Source organism: Rhincodon typus, unplaced genomic scaffold (assembly GCF_021869965.1).
Source record: "Rhincodon typus isolate 14 unplaced genomic scaffold, sRhiTyp1.1 hic_rhity00002303, whole genome shotgun sequence".
Lineage (NCBI taxonomy): Eukaryota > Metazoa > Chordata > Chondrichthyes > Orectolobiformes > Rhincodontidae > Rhincodon > Rhincodon typus.
In genome coordinates, this window is record NW_025967941.1 from 1 (window position 1) to 17,043 (window position 17,043).

At 38.8% G+C, this 17,043-nt stretch overlaps 1 long non-coding RNA gene across 1 annotated transcript in view; it reads left to right on the top strand.

The window, feature by feature from the left end:
* The first annotated feature begins 7,284 nt into the window (after positions 1 to 7,284).
* The window catches only part of LOC109914177, a 16,619-nt gene continuing 6,860 nt past the window's right edge, over positions 7,285 to 17,043 (top strand). The window contains exons 1-2 of the long non-coding RNA XR_007261356.1: positions 7,285 to 7,375; positions 13,506 to 13,593. This is a non-coding gene — a long non-coding RNA (uncharacterized LOC109914177). The remainder of the gene's footprint in view (positions 7,376 to 13,505; positions 13,594 to 17,043) is intronic.

Genomic DNA, 17,043 nt, shown 5'->3' on the forward strand with positions numbered 1-17,043 from the left:
AACTATAAAATATTAAGGAAGGACTGGAATTTTGAAATAAACTGGAAATTGCAGCACTTATGAAGATATAAGACTTCAGCAATGTCCCCACAAACTGCTTTTTAATATCTAGCTATCTCACCTGACTATTTTTAAAAAGCAAAATTCTGAAAGAAAAAAGTAAATTCTGTGAAAACTCAGCATTGTGGGCCATATATTTGCAGCAAAACATAAATTTCCTTTTATATTGTTAGATTTGAATACAATGTTGAGTATATGGAACTTGATGCAAGTTGGGGCAACAATGTTTGAGATCAAGAGATAACAAGGTGTAGAGCTGGATAAACACAGCAGGCCAAGCAGCATCAGAGGAGCAGGAAGGCTGACGTTTTGGGCCTAGACCCTTCTTCAGAAATGGAAATGTTTGAAATCAGCTAATTTGAATGAAGTACTTTGGGAGGTTAGCCAGAAAAATATTGGAAATAGCAAGTTTGGACTACTCTAAATCAAGCGTCATTTAGAATAATGAATTTACTGTATGCTATTAGCTGCTACCTTTATGTATGTTTATATTTGTAATCTTTGTGAATACAGGATATGGAATTTGCTCTTTCTGTTTGCCTTTTTAGTTTGTCCACTGCTAGTAAGTGCTTTCTTTGGATTCCCTATCTCCCACCACCACACCCTGCGCCCCCCAACAAATCAGTATCACTACCATGAACATTTTATATCACTGAACTAAAGTTTTCCTTTGACTGCTCCACATGGACTGACTGAAGAGATGTTAATTTAAGGAAAACAGTGCTGACCACAAAGGAGCACCGTTCAGGTGTGAACAGCGCAAAGGATTATTTACATTTATAATTCCAGACATCCGCTGATCTCCAGTTAAGTTGGAGAGGAGAGGAAAGTAATATCCAAGGGAATGGCCATGGGAATGAGATAACAGCAGCCAGGTCTCTGTTTAGCACTTTCCTAAATTTGAGTTTGCTTCAGAAACTAGGTAAACGGTCTTAGCCTAGTAAGTGAACAAAAAGAAAATTAAAATTTACCAACTTCGGTGGAATAGAATGTCATGGCACATTCATATACTTGTCTTGATGGCCACTAGAAGTTTTTGGTCATGTAGTTTTCTAAAAGACACAAGATTACATGCTTAATCTGTTAATGTTATTTTAGAATTATGAAACAGAATATCAAGTTTTCTGACACAATTAAACTTAATTGTGATCCAGGAAACTGTAGAGGATTAAAACACTACTATAAATCCTGCATAACTAATAAAGTGACCCACCAACTCACCAATGATACACACACGTACAATGATCAAGATCCACTGATTGGCAGATACACTTATATGACCTAAAACAAATGTAAAATCAGTTTGTGCTGTTGTATATGCCTGAAAACAAGTTTCAGAAGTAACATTTCATAAGATTAATTCTATTTGGAAGACATTTGCCTGCTATTCCAGACTTTCTTTCAGTTGTTGTAACTGAACAGTGTTTGCAACTGATGATTAAACAAATTTCACTAAACCAGTCAACTTAGTTCTACAGTAGCTATGGTCATTGATAATGGGCAGAATTGGTCCTTCATTTCATGGATTCTAGACAGAGAACTACCATTTCCATTTAGGTAAGAGAAAGTCACATGGGTCTGTTCAGGTAAATTGCCTCCTGATGGGTGTCAATAATAATAATAATATTTTACTACAGAAGAATTGTGGTCAAGTAAGGAAGTAATAAACAAAGATAGTTGATTGAATGAAGTCTATTCCATTACTGGGGAAAGTAAAGAGAAGTTTGTTTAAATGTTTGGCTTGTATTTCCGGATGCGTTGTGTTGAGGGATTGCAAGGTCTATCAGAAATGAAAATACTCAGTGGAAATACTCAGGTGAATGGCACATGAGAGTAGAGAAATGGAGTTAATGTTTCTGCTGTTGGGCTGGATTTTATAGAATCCACTAAAGCAGGCATGCATGATTAGCTGTACATCAGACCCCCAAACACTGGGTAAAACTGTAAAGAATTTAAGTCAGCTGTGAGAAGGTAACAAGATGGGAAACTCTCCCATAAGCAGCAGGAAACAAATTGAAATGCAAGTGGGGAATTAAATATGTAATTTAAATGCAGTTCAACATAAGTAAGTTTTTCTTCTCCAGTTTAGTGAAACTCCTGTTTATATCACGCCTTCAGTAATCTGCCCACTGAAAGCTGCCAAATTATATCTGACTTCTTCGATTTGGTGAGAGATTCCTTTAGACGCCCAGGAGACTTGGTGATAGGGCACTGGACTGACAATACAGAGATGGTTTATCTGTAAAAACGCACTGAGTTGACACTAAGTGGCAGGGTCTCGGGTAGAAGATTCAGAACCTAGAAATACTGTGTCCAAAATGTAAAAGGCAACACACAGATGAACTGTAGAGGGGTTGTTGAATTGGCGTCATATACCTGAGCCCTAATGGGAGGACACTTACAACATTAACGACCCAGAGAGGAAGAGAATATTAGTGGCAACATGAGAATCCTGCATCCTGCCCTTTTCCTTCCTTGAACACCGGAGGGGAATGTGCTACCTGGCTGTAATATCTCAGACCTCCATTGAGCCTATACGTACCGCTGAATGACCTTGTGTGACAGCAAAGAAATCTTCTCCCTGGATTTTGGAACATCATTTTGGGCTGAAGCAACAGAAATTGAGATGGTAAAAATTTAAAAAGCCTGGATGACAATGTCTGAATATAATGTAGGCCTGCCTACCCTTTAGCTGTGGCACCAGATCATGTAGAATCATCAGGTGTTGTAGATTTCCTGATGGCAGACCACATTTGTTACATGATGCAGTGGCTGAGGCTGTAGCAAATGCATTCGTGAGCTTGCCATAAGGTAATTGGATTCAGCCAACAACCACAGACATCCACCTGATCTTCAGTTTCCTCTGGCTGTGCCAGCAGGTGCTATGAGAGGAGGATTAAATCCTGTCTGCTAACACTGTTTTATTTTCCATAGATGCTGCCTGACCTAAGTGTTTCCAATATTTTCTGTTTTGCTCTGGGCTCCATCATAACATGTTACTTTTGTACTAGCCCCATCAGCTTCACTGTATTTGTGATGATTTACAATTAATGATGTGGCTTGCTAAACCTATTTTAGCTGGCTCTTGCTAATGTATAATTGAGGTGTTATCTGAACAGTTCAGGAACCTTGCTAGTTCAGAGTAAGTTCTGTTTGAAAAGCTACTCATAAAAGATTCCATTTTCTTGCAACATAGTGGCACTTTTTCAGGATGAAATTTTTCTTTTAGTTTTTTTCAATGAGTTCTCCATCCAAGATTAATAATTTCTGCTGTCGTAATTCTTCATGGACCATGAGCTGACATTGTTACTTTCTTTGTTCTTTATTCTCAGAGTTTGTATGAGCTTTTTTTGTACCAGTACTTTTGGTCTCAGGACCTGTTAGTAGTATTGGATCAGAGCTTTTTAAATTTTATTTCCATTTTGATTATGAGAGAGTTGCATAAAATCACTTGAATCAGTTTGTCCAATTTGTTACTGGCTTGTTGTTCTGGGGGTATGATTCTAGCTTAGGCACACGTACCTCACTGATATGCTAACATCTGAGGCTAGTGCCAAAATTGGGAGAGCAGTCTCACAGACTAGTCAAGCAACAGCCTGACATATTCATATTTATGGAATCATACTTCAAAGAGAATATCCCAAACACCACCATCACCATCCCTGGATATGTCCTGTCCCACCAGCAGACTGACCCAGCAAAGGTAGTGGCACAGTGGTAAACAGTTGGGAGGGAGTTGTCCTAGGAATCCTCAACATTGACTGTGGGCCCTATGAAGTCTCATGGCTTCAGGTTAAACATGGGCAAGGAACCCTCCTGCTGATTACCAATGGGACCTGGGTGTCCTTGTGCACCAGTCACTGAAGATAAGCATGTAGGTGCAGCAGGCAGTAAAGAAGGCAAATGGTATGTTGGCCTTCATTGCAAGAGGTTTTGAGTACAGGAGCAGGGATGTGTTGTTGCAGTTATACAGGGCCTTGGTGAGGCCACACCTGGAATATTGTGAGCAGTTTTGGTCTCCTTTTCTGAGGAAGGATGCTCTTGCACTTGAGGGAGTGCAACAAAGGTTTACGAAGCTGTTTCCGGGGATGGCAGGACTGACTTATGAGGAGAGATTGACTAGGTTAGGATTGTTTTTGTTGGAGTTCAGATGAATGAGGTGGGATCTCACAGAGACTTATAAAACTCTAACAGGACTAGACGGGGTAGGTGCAGGGAGAATGTTCCCAATGGTGGGTGTGTCCAGAACCAGAGGGTCACAGTCTGAGGATTCGGAGTAGACCATTTAGGACGGAGGTGAGGAGACATATCTTCACCCAGAATGGTGAGCCTTACCACAGGAAGTAGTTGATACCAAACTTTGAATGTATTCAAGAGGTGGCTAGATTTAGCACCTGGGGCAAATAGGTTCAAAGTTATGAGGAGAAAGCAGGATTAGGCTATTGAGTTGGATGATCACCTATGAATGGCAGATCAGGCTCGAAGGGCTGAATGGCCTTCTCCTGCTCCTATCTTCTATGTTCCGACGTATCTTCCTCCCTCAGCCGATGACTCATTACACCTTCATGTTGAACAACACTGGGAGGAAGCAGTGAGAGTGGCAAGGGTGCAAAAAGTGCTCTAGGCGGGAGATTTTAATGTCGAAGAGTGGCTGGCAGCAGCATTACTGATCGAGCTGCTAGACTGGGACTGCAATAGGTGGTGCTTGCCAACAAATGGGAAAAACATACTTGACCTAATCCTTACCCAGCTGCAGATGCATCTGTCCATGACATTGTAGACTGACCACTGCACAATCTTTTTGGAGTCCTGTTGTGAAGTCCTGCCTTCACATTGAGAATGCTGTCCATCATGTTGTGTGGCACTATCACTGTGCTAAATGGGGCAGACTTCAAACAGGTCTAGCAATTCAAGACTGTGTATCCATGAGGCTCTGTGGGTTATCAACAGCAGCAGAATTGTACTCCAACACAATCTGCAACCTCATGCCTAGCATATCCCCCAGGGAACCTTTATCATCAAGCCAGGGAATCAACCCTGTGTGAATGGAGAATGGAGGAGGACATGGCAGGAACAGCACCAAGCATAGCTATAAATAACGTGTCAACCTGGTGAAGCTACTAAATAGGACTACTTCATTGCAAACAGTATAAGCAACAAGTAATACACAGAGCTAAGCAACCCCACTACCAAAGATTAGATCTAAGCTCTGCAGTTCTGCCATATCCAGACAATTGGTGGTGGAGAACAATGAAGCAACTCACTGGAGGGGCAGGTTCCACAAATATCCCGATCCTCAATGATAGAAGAGCCCAGCCCCTAAGCGCAAAAGATAAGGCTGAAGCATTCGCAGCAATCTTCAGCCAGAAGTGTCGAATGGATAATTCATCTCAACCTCCTCCAGTGGTCCCCAGCATCATAAATACTAGCCTTCGGCCAATTCATTTCACTCCATGCGATATCAAGAAATAGTTGGAGATACTGGATGCTGCAAAAGCTGTGGGCCATGACAACATTCCAGCAATAGTACCAAAGACTTCTGCTCCATATCTTGCCACCCCCTTCGCAAAGCTCTTCCAGTACAGCTACAACATTAGCATCTATTCAGCAATGTGGAAAATTACTCACGTGTGTCCTGTACACAAAAACAGGACAAATCCAACCCGGCTAATTACTGTCCCATCAGTCTACTCTTGATTATCAGTAAAGTGATGGAAAGTGTCATTGATTGTACTATGAAGCAGCACCTGCTCAGCAATAACCTGCCCAGTGATGCCCAGTTTGGGTTCTGCCAGCGCCACTCAGCTCCTGACCTCATTACAGACTTTGTTCAAACATGGACAAAGATGCCGAATTCTAGAGATGAGGTGAGAGTGACAGCTCTTGGATTAAGGCTACATTCAACTAAGTATGGCAACAAGTAACCCCAGCAAAACCGGAATCAGGGGCAAGCTATCCGCTGGTTGGAGAACACTTCCTGCAGGTGCAAATTATAGTCTTTTAGTCTGTCCACTAATGTTAAAGCAAATGAGTTGACTGTCTACTCTGTCCATAATTTTATACATGTTAATCATACCACCCCTCCCTCTGGTCCAAGAAAAACACCCCCGTTCTATCCAATCTCTGTTCGTAACTAAAACGCTCCAGTCCAGGCAACACCCTGGCAAATCTCCTCTGCATCCTTTTGCAGTGCAATCACATCCCTCCTATAAAGTGGATTCCAGAACCACACAAAATACTCTAGCTGTCGCCTAAACAGCATTAAATTAGATGTAGGAACCAGGTGTCATTTTTCTAAATTTGGTGATGACTCTGCAGCAATGCAATTTGTGAGGAGGATGCAAAGAGGCTTCAAGGGAACTTGTACCAACTTAGTGAATAGGTTAGGATGTGGCAGATGGAACTTAATATGAATAATTGTGAAGTCGCTCACTTTGATGGGAAAACAAGAAAGGAAGAATATTTCTTAGTGAGTGATTGGTAAATGTGGAAAACTAAAGGAACCTAGGTGTGCTTGCTCCTGAGTAACTAAAAATTAGCATACAGGTGCAACAAGCAGTTAGAAAGGCAAAGGATATGTTGGCCTTCATCACAAGAGGATTTGGTACAGCAGTAGAGATGTCTTCCTGCAGTTGTATCGACCTCTCCTGGGGGTGGTTCCCATATCTAAAGAGGGATAGTTAATTAATTAGCTTGTTTGGACATGTTATGACACATGTCCAGTGCAGGTAGGACTTGAACAAAGACATTCTGGCCCAGAAATAGGATCACTAGCACTGCGCATGAACATTCTCTGAAGAGAGATGAACTTATCATAGAGGAAGTGCAAGTGTGGTTCACCAGATTAAACTCTGAGGTGGCAGGAATTCTGGTTCAACCAGATTAAACTATGAGATGGCAAGAATTACTTATAAGAAGATATTGAGAGTCGAGGTTTGTGTTCTCTACAGTTTTGAACAACGAAAGGTAAACTCAGTTAAACTTACAAAATTCTTAAAGGCCATAATAGGATGGGTGTAATTAAGATACTTTTCTTGGCTGGTGAATTGCAATTAACTCTTAATGGCTTGACAACCCTAACTAATTTCATTGCTATGTAGTCAACAAAACTTCTTTGCTGCAGGTTTCTGACCTTCACTGGTTCTATCAAGGGATGATGAATTGGAGTGTTTTGTTTTGTTAGTCATTACTGAATCCAAGATATTTCCTCATTAAAGATTTCTTACTTTTGTTTCTTTGCAGATAATGGATTTATACCTGACACAATGCTTGAGGATGTTATGAAAGCATTGGATTTAGTGTCAGACCCTGAATAGTAAGTATTCCCAACAGTACTGTGATATAAACCTCAAAATAAAAGAAACTTTTAATATTATAGTTCTTAAAATAATAAATCAGTAATACTGTAATATCTGTACTTGATTTTTGCTGAACAAAAGAGTTTTGCTGTTGAAGCTTTTCATTTTTTAGTCATCGCGACAGATGCAAAAATGCCACATTTCAAAGAGGGCAACAATTCTGCAAGATAGAAGGATGCTGAGCAGTTAGCAGTTGACTCTGACTCTGGTGAACGTGTTGTTATGACAAATGCACAAAGGAAGTAGTGTCTTCGCACTTTCATTTAATTCAAAAATGGCTTGCAGTGTGCTCACCATTTGCTAAAAGTTATATATATTCACAAGGAGGAATCTGTCCTCTGCAAGTAAACAGTACATCCATACATTACAATTATTTTTTGAATTACACACAAGGGTGGGTGACCAAACAAGACATGATCTGCAGCAGTTCAAGAAAGCAGCTAATTACTACACCACCTTAAGGACAACTAAATTGTAAATGCAATTAGTTGTGGCCCAGCCAATGTCACAAACATCCCATGAATGAATTTTTGAAAAGTTACCAGATGCATGCTCCCTGGTAATACCTCAGCCCATCAGACTTAACTTGCAAACCAATTAGCAACTTCTTGTCGTGTGGTATAAATTATTCACCCGTTTAAAATTTAGCACTTTTTGCATCCCTCCCGATGAGTGCAAAATGAAAGGCTTTGACAGTATATCTTCATTGCAGCAAAAAAAAAGAAATTTGCATAGTATATGTAAGCCTATGTTTGAGCAATCTTTTTCTCCCTATCTTGTTAAGAATTCTTTATTGTTTGTTTTTATTGTAACAGGCTACCACTGCCCATGTGGCTACTGTATCTTTAATATCCTGTCTTAGCCTATAGACAAGTCTGTTAACTGATGCCTTTTAAACCCAGTCTACAAATCCAAACGTGCAAAATCCACTGTGTTACCTTCATCTGTATGATTTGTGACATACTCAAATCGCTATTAAGTCAGTCAAGCATGATCTGCACTCTGCGAATCCATGTACAATCCCTGGTTCATCTATTCAATTCTGAATCATGTTGTTGTAGATGTTTATCCACAATGAAGGCAAAACTAATTGGCCAGTTAATTCTCGGCTCAGTTTTTTCTCTTTTTAACTGCAAAGTTTGTCCAGGAAATGGACAAAGGGAGAAAAACATGGACAGTTCTCTTTTAAGTGTTGAATGCTTTTGTGTTCCTTGAGTTCTGAGAGAGGGGAATCAACACTGTTCCACTCTCATTCCATTTATGTTTTGGCTGCACTGTAAGCAGAGTCCTACATTTGTCTTGGTGTTTTTTGTAATGGTATTGGGTGATTAAATAGCCCTTCAATTTTTGTGTGAAATGCCGCCAAAACATAGGAGATATTTTTATTACTTCTGTTTTTTTCCCTTGATAGCATTGACTTCTTGCACATCTTTTTCTGCTCTGCTTTTCTGAGCATTGTGTATGTTTTGGACTTTTTTTGTATTACTCAAGCTGAATTTTTTTGTTTGAAAAGCATTTGAGAGGATACACAAAATCAATGAGAGTACAAACACATGTAATCAGGGACAGTGAGATGAAAATAAATTTAAAACTCCAGCATACATGCCAACCTTAAGCTTTTCATTCTTCACTAGCCTTTCAGCATTCCATGAGAAAATCCTTTTTCTCTGGAATTGGAAATATGGAAAGCAGGATTATTGTCTGTCAAAAGCAGATAGGGGTGGAATCAATCAGCTTTTGTTTTTACACATTGCTTGTTCTTCAGACACTTCATACAACATGTTTTTGATGCAGCAGTGGTTTTTTCAGTCACAAAGTATATTCCTTAAATGTTCCTCTCCAAGACATTTTTGTATACTCCTCATTTGAAATTGCTTAATTCAGTTTATCTAGTCATCAGAGTTGAAATTGTGCTGTTCTATTAACATTGTTTAATTCCAGCTAAAGGATAGTTTATTTTTCCATCATAGCGAAATGATTTAGAATTATCAGGAAGAGAAACCCAACATGTTGAGACTGTTACTGTTCCAAAAATGAACTTTCTGGATTATGTCTGGTTTTTAATTTAAATGAACGTTTATGTGCTTCAAGTTGGGTTAAAGTTGTTCTCTTTTAAGATGAGGATAGACCGCAGATACCGCACAGAGGGGGGCCATTCAGGCCTCCTTGTCCATGCTGACTCAAAGACACCAGATGCCCTTTCCAATCCCATCTCCCTGCATGCAGCTTATAGCCGGCAACTTACAGCACTTAAGGTGCAGATGCAGGTACTTTTAAAGAGTTGAGGGTCTCTGCTTTCACCATCAATTTAGGCAGCAAATTCCATAAAAATGGTTTGTCCTCATGACTCCTCAAATCCTTGTGCCAGTTAGCTTGAATCTTTGAATCCTGGTTTTTGAATTCTCTGCCGAGGGAAACATGTTCTTTCTGGCTACTCAATCTCTACCCCTCTCAATTTTGCATACCTCAAATATGTCACCCTTCAGCTTCTCTGTTCCAAGTAAAACAGCCCCTACCTCTCCAATATCTCCTCATAGCTACAATTCTGCAACCCTGGCAACATTCTAGTAAATCTCTGCACACTCTCCAGAGCAATTACATCTTTCCTATAATGTGGTGACTAGAACTGCACACAGTACTCCAGTACTGGTATAAAATATAAGGAGCAGTAAGAAATCTCTGACCTTTAGAAAAATGTTTAGATTACATATTTTCTGGTCCTTTATGATCCTAAGTCACAAAAAGTATTGGGACATATCTGAGTAGTGGGCTGTTTAAGTATGTTTGTTGCAATGTTCTGGGCAACAACGGTCTGTTAGAGCTTTCTTCATTGTCAAGGTGGAAAGTAATGCTTGAAATTGACCTCAGGTCTTCTTTGCTTTCCCTCTGCTTCTTCCATTAGTTAGAATTATTGTCGATTGGGGAGATTGCGCATAAAGCTTCATCACTGACCTGAATTGATGATCATTGTCTTGTGTTGCCCTTGTGTTCCCATATTTGTTTGCTCCTTTTGAAGAGAATGTATTGTTTGGAAAAGCTCCCATGTGCTCAAACTTTGAAGAATTCCACAATTTTCACATAACTTAATCAAAATATCCTGAAGCAAAACGAAATGTTCTTCTAAGTTAGTACAAGTAATTGTGGATAAGCATCACCTCAGTGGGACATGTTGTTCCTGTTTCTAGCCCTTTAAGTATCAACATTAGGATTCTTTTGGAAGGAAAACACATTGAACGCATCTTTGGATTAATCAGAGGATTTTTTTTCTCCTCCACATAATGTAGTACAATTTTTAAATGCTGACACATGGAATCTCTGGATTCCACTTTGTCTTTGCTTTCATAAGAAGTTAAACATAAATGACCCGATGTAAGTTTTTCTCCCAAAAAAGGCCATGCAAAGCAAATAGTTTTGAATAGTACCAGATTGTGCTGGCAAAAAAGCCAGCTGCAGTTTAATTTTGGCATCACTGCAGTGGAGAGAGGGATGAGGAGAAGAGGCGAAGATTTGTATAGTATAAACACAAGTTGTACTTGGGGCCAAGTGACCTTCGTGATACTTCAGCTCTGTAACAGATGAAGCTAAAAGTGTTTGTTTATTTAAAAATAACTATTATTGTTGATGCTGGGGCATCAAATGACATTTAGATTTTTCTTAACCTAGTTTATTAACACTTCATTTATACCAAACTCTGTAGTGGTGGCTTATTTGGAGTAAATTAATTTTAAACCTTGCACTGCTATCAAAGGTTAACGTGGCACTACCCCAAATAGTTACTCTTTACTTGAGATTGCTGATTTCAATTTTTCCTCCCACGATAAAATTAAGATCAGTTTGAAAGGCCTCCTGCAAAACATTCTCTTCTCTGCTCATCTTACTTTCTTTCTCCATGTCGTGACCCTTGCAGTCCATTTTATCATCACTTCCTTTCAAAACATGGGAAATGTCCAGTGTTAGTGGAAGCATAAAGCAAGCACTACCGGTATTTCTCCCATAACACGATAGTTGCATTCTTGTGTGACCTCGCGCTATAGAAAATCGCAGTATAGAGAAATCACACGATAGAAAATCTCTGTACTTGTACAGCAGAAAGTTCATATTATCCAAGCAACGTCCACTATTCATCAATCATGTTACAGCCAATTCGCGTTAACGAAACATGCATTATTGCAGAAATACCTGTATCAGATCTGCTCTTCCTTGCCAGCGACATTCATATACCATGAAAGAATAAAAAATAATCCACATTTCCAACAAATTGCTTTAAGTTTCTTCCAAAATTGAAAGCATCACCATTTGTCTATTACTACACATTTTTGTACCATAGTTTCTGTCCCCTAATTTCCCTTTTAACCTTCTTTCACCCCTATTCCCATCACTACTTTTTCCGAAAACTGTGTTTCATCCTAAAACTTTAAAAAATATCTTGCACAGCCATTCAAAGCTGGCATTACATAAAATGCAAACAAAAAAAAGTTTATTTTGGTACTGCATGCAGCTCACTCCATCTGTAGTTACAGCTTGAAGGCATTGGCACTATTCTTTGTTCAGTTCAACTTCTGAATCACCCTCGGCAGAAAGACCATTCTGATCAAAGTTCTCTTTCATCACTACAGTTGTTACCAAGCCAAAATGTGTCTCCTTCTCTTCCTTGGCCTTTCTATTTAATTTAGTTTTGTTGACTCAGTCTTCTACCACAGACTCTGAGATCAGCTCCCTTCATTTGATTCCATTCCTAGATCCTGAACATAGCCAGTACATCATCTACCATGACTTTGTCACTTTTCTCCACACATTCACTTTGGAAGTGCTCAAAGCTTCCATCCTTCAGCATTTTCTTTCTTTCTCTGTACTGCTCTTAACCACAGTTTTTTCAGTTAACACTTTCATACTAGTAGTTACTTGCTGTACCTCTTCACCAAATTATTACTTTCAATATTACCGACATCTATGCTGTCTGACTGATGGTGGTGGTGACCAGAATTTTTGCAGTTTAATTCTGAAAGGTGTATGCCTGTTCTCAAAATCTCAGCACTTTTAACTCCATAACTGCAGATTCAAGCTCTGCAGAATCATACATAATCTCAATTTTTTGTTTGATCCAAGCTTGTCTCAAAACTTTATCATATCCCCATCACCAAGACGCCCTTTTCCATGTTAGCAATATTGCCTCTTTTTGCCTGTACGTTATCCAATCACTGCTCAAAAAACCCTTAACCAAGCCTTCATCACCACCACACCTGACTTCCACTTACATTCTGAGCTCCATCAGTCTTAAACTCGCAATTTATCCCCAACTCTTATCAACCACCTCTTTTAGTGCACCAACTCCACTCGACTATCATCCCTATACTCACCGCGTACCCAATGAAATCGGTGTCCTAAAATAAAATCAAAATCTGCGGATGCTGAGCATCTGAAATTGAAACAAATTGCTGGAGAAACTCAGCAGACCTCGCAGCATCTTTGGAAGAATTAAGGAAGGGTCGCTGGTCTCAAAACCTTAACTCTAAATTCTGTCCTCAGATGCTGCCAGACCTGCTCAGTTTCTCCAGCAATTTGAATTCAAAGTTCTCTTCATTTACAAATTCCTGTAGGAGCTTGTTTCAACAGTATATCCTGGGATTCTCTCCTCCACTGCTCTGAATTTCACTTAATCACCAATATTTAGCAGAGCCTTCAGCCTTCATGGTCTTGCACATTTAAGCTATCCATAAACTTTTTTATCTTTCAACATTTCTCGCCACATTTGAACATTTCCCAAAAAACTTCAACCGGATATCATGTAACTCTTCACAAATCATTTAACTATTTCTGTTCAGCATTCGGTTCAGTCCTGTGAAATAACATGTTATGTATTCATTCACTGACTTTAATGCAGTATGTGTTGTTATTGGCACCGTAAAGATCTGCAAAAGCACATTTATTATTGTAATAAAGTGTGTGACATGTACAGCATCACCGTTTATGTTCTCTAAACAGCCATGTGCCATTATATATTTTGTATAATTTGGAACCACAAACTCTGTTTATGATGTGCATACATTGTTAGATATGGCTGTTTCAGTGTAATGTTTTATCTTTCAGTGTAAATATTATGAAGAGCAAATTAGACCCTGAAGGATTAGGAATCATCTTACTGGGAACATTTCTACAAGAATTTTTTCCTGAGCAGGTAAAGCTTTTTATTTAGTATCCTAACAAACTGGTCATCCAAATTGTTACAAAAGAAAATATTGGTACTTTAGTGTGTTTTATCACAGAGTTCTACCTCGTGGTTGTGCCGCCAAGCTAAAACTGAAAGGAAGTCAAAGTCTTTGCTTGGGAGAGAAAGAGAACACATCAGACATAACTGAAATAAAGATTTTAGAAAGCAGTCATCACTCTTTATGTGGTTAAAGATGTTGGGTAATTCTATGAATTTTCTCTCTCACTGTTATTCATTATGGGATGAGAATTGTGTGGAATACAAATTTATAATATGCCCCACTTATACAGAATTATGTTGCAAAGATTGTTCTTGGGGAGTAATATAATGGAATATTCTAATAATGTTGTAGTCCACTCAACCTCCAACTCCACTTAATATGCTGCCTGTTTGTTGAGTCAGTTGCCAGAGTGTTTTTCCGTAATCCCCCCTTCCACATAAGCACCTGAATTCATATTTACAGCAAACCCTTTAATTTTGCCTTTGGTGTCCCCTAAATCTAATCATGGCCTGTCCTACTGATCACCTGCATGCTGTACCTCAGTGACATCTTCCAAAAGACAGCTGTCACGTATGTGCTGGTGATAACCTGCTCCACCTTTCTAGCGCCTCTCTCAACACTTCTGCTGGCTCTATCTGCTTGCCCAGCATCCAGTACTGAATATGCAGAGGTTTCTGCCAATTAAACGTTGAGAAAAATGAAGCCATTAGTTCTTGCCGTGATGCCGTTCCTTAGAAGCTGCCACCATCCGTTTTCCTCGCAAGTGTCAGAGACTGACCCTGACAAATTGCGGCCTTGACGTAGTTGACTTTGAAATGAACTTTTGACCACACATCCTCGCCATTTTGGAGGCACCTACCTCAACTTCAGTGATATCAGTCAACTTTGCCTTCACCTCCATTCAGCTGCTGCTGAAGCCCTCATCTGTATCTTTGTTAGCTAACTTGTTCCACCCACTTGAGATCATCCAAAATTCCACTGCCAATGTCCTAACCTGTACCATGATCCATTCCTGTCCTCGCTGAACTTTATTTCCTCAATTAATAAATGCCTCAATTTTAAAATTCTGATTCTTGTTCTCAAATCTATCCATGACCTAATTTCTCTCTCAAACTCTTGTAATTTCTTCCTCCTTAGATATTCAGGCTTTTCCAAATCTAGCCTTTTACGTAACCCTGATTTAGTCACACCAGCATTGGCAGTCCCAAGAACTGCATTTTCTTCCCTGAATCATTCCATTACCCTTTCTCTTTCTTCTCTTAAAACATATGTCTTTGATTAAACTCTTAGATATCAACCTTATGTATTGTGGGAGGTGGGGACTTAGCAGTATCATCACTGGACTAGTAACGCAGGGTAACGTTCTGGGGTTATGCGTTCAAATCCCACCATGGCAATTCAGTTTGAATTCAGTTAAGAAAAAATCTGGAATTAAAAGCTAGCCTAATGGTGACCATGTAACCACTGTTGTTGGCTGGGTAAAAACTGGTTCACTGAAGTCCTTTTAGAAAAGTAAATCTGGCCTGCATACGTTTAGACCCACAGGAATGTGGTTGATTCTTATCTCTTGACTCTGGGCAATTTGAGATGGGTAACAAATGCCAGTCTAGCCACATCCTATAAACGTCCCACGGATGACTTTTCTTTTATATAACGTATGAACACCCTATATGTTTTTAGGTTAATCCCTTCCCAGGCTTGCCTTATGTGAAATGAATGCTACTGCCTTAATTCTTTTCCTTTCTTTAGCCTCCCCCACCACAAAAGAAATACTCTTGTTCATTCTGCATTATTGGGCCCAATTTAAACTTTAAATAAATTTATTAAAAGCAGGCCTCTTAAAGTCAAAATTGGTTTTATAAAGCCTGTTTGCTGACTTTAAAATATTTTTTCTTGAATTCTACATTAGATTTTTTTGTCTTTTTAAGTGCACAGATTTTAGTATCTATACCTTGTATATTACAGCAACTGCTAAATATGAGGCAGCCAGTACAAAAGTGAATTGTAGTTGTGCTCTTGGTAAACATTAACCAAGAAGTAAGATTTCCCCTTTTGACATTATCTACAGAAGCTTTTTATAAAATTGTAATTCCAAGCTTTCTAAAAATTTGTATTTTGTATTGCACAGGAAAACGGATACCTTTTGAACCAACACAGTGTGTAGTTTAGTTAACCTCAGTAGAAATTCACATTGAGAAACTGAATTTGGATGATCAACAAAATAAAGCTGGAGCTTTGTAAATTCATAACACAATAAATAAGGGAAATCAAATTTAAAATCTCACGAGGAAGTGCAAAGTTATTTGTTTATTAATATAAACATAACTATTTTAGCAAACATCACTTCATGATTGTCTCAATATTTTAAAATTCATTTCCTGTTTGATTTAACTTCAAACTCAAAAGGTTCACATAGTAAACTAAACTCCAGATAATTTTCTGTCAACTGCTGGAACTAAAAATAACATTATCTTTTCATCCATTGACAGTGTACCTAGCAATAGAGCTTATACTAACCAAGCAAAGCCCCTGCACTCATTAGTGGAATTGCAGAAGATCATAGCCTTCTTCTTTCCCTTGGAATAGTTATCATAGATTTCAGTAGGTTGTATTGCAAATCAGCAATTTTCCTATCTCCTTCACTGGAGGGAGAAAGAGAAAATAAGTAAATACTATGGTGAAGTTATCAGTGAGGGAAAATGTGAAGAAAAAAGTAAGGAGGAAAAGAAAAAAAATTTGGGAAGACAGGTAAAGAGAAATTTATCACTATTACTTTGTACCCCTGGAGCCATGTGACTAATGCACTTTACCATTCTTAACTAAATTTATGGTTTTAGTCCAATGCAGACCCACAGCTGAATACCTAACACCACTTAGTCAGATCCCTATAAAGTATTTGGTCTTGGTAGCATTAGTTTAGGGCCTTAACCTTTGTATGGAATTGTAATTCCAGTTTTCACATTGAATAGCAATAGCCAATCATGTTAATAAATTAATATTTGATTATATATACAATATTCCAATAACATATGTTTTGTTATGTCAAGGGCATCCATTTTCATTCTTTACTAGCTTAATTATTGTAATTATTTATTTTGGTTGTATGGGCAGGATTATCTTTAAATTGAAAGAAACACCCTGTCATGTGACTTGTGAACCACAGGGGTTATCACGGTATAATGCTTGTAAAGTTTGTGTTAAATTCGGAGTAAAACCTAAATTCAAATGCCGAACTACAAATGTAATAGTATCTGCATTATTATCAAAGTTGCGAGCAATTTAGCAATAGGGTAACTAAGATCAGAGAGCTAAATGCATGGCGCCAAGATTATTGTGGGAGAAATGGGTTTCAAGTAATGGAAAGTGTTTCAGAGATAGTAGGAACTAAAGATGCTGGAGAATCTGAGATAACAAGG